Source organism: Lolium rigidum, chromosome 2 (genome assembly GCF_022539505.1).
Source record: "Lolium rigidum isolate FL_2022 chromosome 2, APGP_CSIRO_Lrig_0.1, whole genome shotgun sequence".
NCBI classification, from domain to species: Eukaryota; Viridiplantae; Streptophyta; class Magnoliopsida; order Poales; family Poaceae; genus Lolium; species Lolium rigidum.
This window is the reverse complement of record NC_061509.1, coordinates 4,329,448-4,333,507: the sequence shown is the minus strand read 5'-3', so window position 1 is coordinate 4,333,507 and position 4,060 is coordinate 4,329,448. Positions and strand designations below refer to the sequence as shown.

The 4,060-nt window shown below is 45.6% G+C and overlaps 1 long non-coding RNA gene across 1 annotated transcript; it reads left to right on the top strand.

The window, feature by feature from the left end:
- The first annotated feature begins 1,576 nt into the window (after positions 1 to 1,576).
- Positions 1,577 to 2,939, top strand: LOC124685861. The gene is made up of 2 exons (XR_006997638.1): positions 1,577 to 1,881; positions 2,550 to 2,939. It is a non-coding gene; the product is annotated as an uncharacterized LOC124685861 (long non-coding RNA).
- Positions 2,940 to 4,060: the final 1,121 nt, after the last annotated feature.

The window sequence follows — 4,060 nt, the reverse complement described above, 5'->3', positions numbered from 1 at the left end:
TTCTTGCAGTATAGCCCTCTTCGAGAAAGAGTTGCGACTTCATAGTTGTGAATTGGCTCTTAATCTCTACACCACCCTCATACACCCATATTAGGACCCCATGCAATAGGCGGTGCCACATGCTCGTCTATTGTCATCGTATTGAACTACTGATCATCATTGTTGGGCTTCGATTCGTTAGCGCTTCTAAGCAAGTGTAACGAGGATATACAAGTGCATGGCACATACATGTTGCATGGGTCGTGACTACTCACGACAAATACTAAAAGATGATGCTTGACTTTATGGATGCTACACATCGACCCTTTTGATAATACGTATATACACACACCATGTACTAGCGCCAAAGGGAAATTTCAAAGGTATGCAAATCGTATGGAAACGAGCGGGAAAACGTATATAACCCAGACTTACCGCAGAAGAAGAAAATGAAAAAGAATATGTCAGGCAGAAGGATTCGTGGGCCGCGAGAGGTCCATTCTGTGTGGTCGGCCCGAACAAAACCATTCCCATTTGCCCTCTCGGCCTCTCCCCTCCCCGATTCCAATCGGCCGGCGCCGCTGCTCCTCCCGTCGTTACTTCTGGCGCCGCCCTGTCTACGCCAGCTCTGGCCACCCCCTCCTCCCTCCCTCACTTCCTTCCGTCCTCCCGTCCGGCGTCAGATCGGCCACCGGCGCTCCAGCGTCGGCTACGAGAGAGGCGGTGCACGTGCAGCCCAGACCATGGCGTCGCTGCCGGCCTGCTCGCCGGCGCGCGCGTGCACCCATGCGCGCGGCTCCGTCGAGCTCGCCGACGCGAGCCACAGAGGGCCGTCGTCCGTGACGCGCTGCAAGGAGGCCGTCTCCTCGGAGTAGGGGAACGGGGACGTTCTTCGCTGGATTCCGCCTTGGCTGCCGACTCCTGCCGCCGCTGCTCACCGGCCTACTCCGCCGCTGAAGATACCGGCTGCAGGTGGCGTCCACGTCGTCCAGGAGGCCGCCCACAAGCACCACCGCTGCTACCTCAACGCTGCCGTACAGGACCTCGTCGCATCCAAAGGTCTTTTTTTTTTTTTGCTTTGTTCTTCCGCATTACAGTCCTGTTTAGCATTAGCCTTAATTAAAGTCATCATGTTTAACAGCTGCGGCTTAATCAGTACTAGGTCTCCATTAGAGTCATGTTTAGCAGCATTATCTACGCAATTACCATGTATGGTCTGATATGCTACAGAAAATTGCCTCTTTCCTTTCTCTGTAGCATACTCAACAGTGCCAAATGAATTGGCAATATTTCAGCAACCTGCTTGGGCTTAGATGGTTCGAAAAGAACCTGAGCATGAAGAAGTAGTGACCTATATTGCTTCTTGTTTGCAGGGACTGTGAGACGTCAAGTGAGCTTCTTCATTATATTTAGTTACATGTTAGAAGCTACTGCACTAAGCATACTAGGATAACATCATTTGTCTTTCTGGTAATTAGCTTTTGTCTTATTAGTTGCACTTCTTGAATTCTGAAGGAAAACATTCGTGGACGTCCTATATGTTCTTGGGTATATTCTACATGTAACAAAACATGCAAATGCCCACTACTGACTTCTAGCCATCTTGTGTCTAGACTTCAGATTGCTATTCTACCTATACTAAGCATGGTTCCTGTTCATTATTTTTAGCCGTGTTCGAATCGATTGCTTGCTCCCTACTTCTTCCTGTATATGTACCTACTGAAATGATATTTAAGCCACTGATTTCAACTCGATTTTTACAGGTTCGTATGCATGCCAGGCAAGAAGGCGCTCTTGGAGCACGCCGTGTCTGGCGGCAACCTGCCTTCTTCATGACCATAGTGCTGATCTTTATCAGGGAAGTGAAGAGGCCCACTGCTCTTCATCTAGCTGCTCTGAAAGGTACAAGGCATGGATCTGGGTTTTTCTTCCATTATTTTGCTGATGGGCAAGGTCTGTGGGCGTGTGTGTCCTTGGGATTTTGTTTACCATAGCCCTAAATCTTGCTCAGACCTTTAGCCATTTTTTCTTTTCCTGTAGGTTGTTTTTTTACAATATACTATAAATCAAATCACAGTCCGATCTCCATCAGCATGCTCATATTAGTTCCTTTTTTTTTTGTTCTTGTGGTCTTCTGTCCATCAACCAGTATGGAATTGTAACATACTCACTGCCTTGTTTGTTTCAAGGAACGCATGTTCTGGCATTTAAATTGATTACCTGGACTATGAGTTCTGTATGTTGTGTCCTTATTTTACAAAAGCCAAGGATCGTGCTGGGGACCGCTAGTTGATCCTTCCTTAATTTTCCTGCAGGTGGTGATAATTTGCTATAAATCAATTCATTGCCTTGTCTTGTACACTGTACATGTCCATGTTCATGCTAGTCACTTTGATATTTTAGTGTCTCTTGTGCCACTGCTACGACATTGTTACCTTATGCAATTTTATGCTAGCATCGGAACCTTTTTGTGCACTGATATTCCAGAATTAGGAACTTGATTGTCCAAACATGTTGCCTTGTGCTATTGTTTTCTAGCAACTGAAAATGTGGCGATTTTACCTTGGCAGATGGGAGATACATCAGTGGAGGTGACCGAGCATAGCTGCGACGCCTGACGCGAAGCAATGGGCGTGACCCGTTGCTCTGACTAGCTCATTGGCTCTCGTGCTGTCACCGTGTTGGCAGGTTATGGTTGGCGTCGGGTACAACCTCCCTGGTGAGGTACTGGTTAAGCCCCTTTTATGTCCGGCTCCCACGTGTGCTGTTATCTTCGCTGTGGCTGTATTGTGGTCTGGCAGTCAAGACGTTGACCTGGTTGTTTAGGTTCCAGTGGCACGATTTCTAGCCTTTGGTCATTGCATCAATAAAGGATGTTCTAGTTAACTTTTTGTGTGATGTTTAGGATTAGGGAGTGTTTGAATTCATTGCTAGCTCTTGGCATGATCTGGGTGTCGTTACCATCTGTGTGTGCATATATTTTGGACAAAATCATTCTCCTGTGTATGTGTTGTGGAACAGGTTGAGCTGGTTATCCTTGTGTAGCAATTAGTACCTATGTACATGCCCAGTGCAGGGCTGACAGTGCTTTGTTTGCCCCAAAGAGAAGAGCATATTCGTCCACGAGCAGCATGGGTTGAGGCGAAGATGAACCGGCTGGCTGTCGCAGGACCTTGTCAACACCCCGTTGGTTGGATCAAACAAGAGATTGCAAGGCTGTACCCGTTGGAGTTCACTTTTGTGGGCTGCCAAGTCTTGATCGCTGTTTGTCTTGAGTTGTTAGCATCTCGAGGAGGTATGCATAGGAAGAGGAAGGAAGGAAAGCTGTTTTGTTGTTTCCCATGTGATAAGCTCATATGATTATACGGTTGTTTTTTTTGTTTGTCTTGGTGACTATATCTTTGCATGTACACTAGAGACCTTGATATTCTGTATGCAGAGATGTAGTGGCTGTGATTGGTAGTAGTACCAATTTGGTACTCCCTTTGTCGTTAAAAAGGGGTTTGTTGAAGATTTGTGTTAATTTAGATGTATGTGTTACATTAAACAGTTTCTAGATACATGCATTGAGATGTAGATAAATCTTTTGTTGGAATGGAAGTATTACATCCGTCCAAGAGTAAGTCACATAGTTTTACGTAAATACAGCACATTTTAGTTGTAGATAATCCGTAATTAGAAAAAAGTTTTGATAAAACTGAGAGACTTGGGGTGGGACTGAGGGAGTAGTATTGAATGTCGAATGTGAATATGAAGTGCGCTCGTGTTTTCGCTTGTTTCTGGCTTATTGGGCTCCCAAAAGTATGGAAATATGCATATCTTTTGTGGAACATTATAATCGGTAAAAGGAAGATGGCGTGGGAATCGATTCGTCTTTGTTTTGGAATTATGGTCGATCGTGGGAATCGAAGAGGTACTCCGTAGTAGATAAAAAAGGAGGCGACTCTTTTTCTTGTATCGACACGTTTTCCTTTTCCCGAAGTAATTCATGGATCGGATTTTAAGCGCACGCTTCTTTTGCTCGTTTCGAGAAAGAAAAGGATGCGTCTAGCTAATTAATGCTACGTTTTGGTTTCTCGTG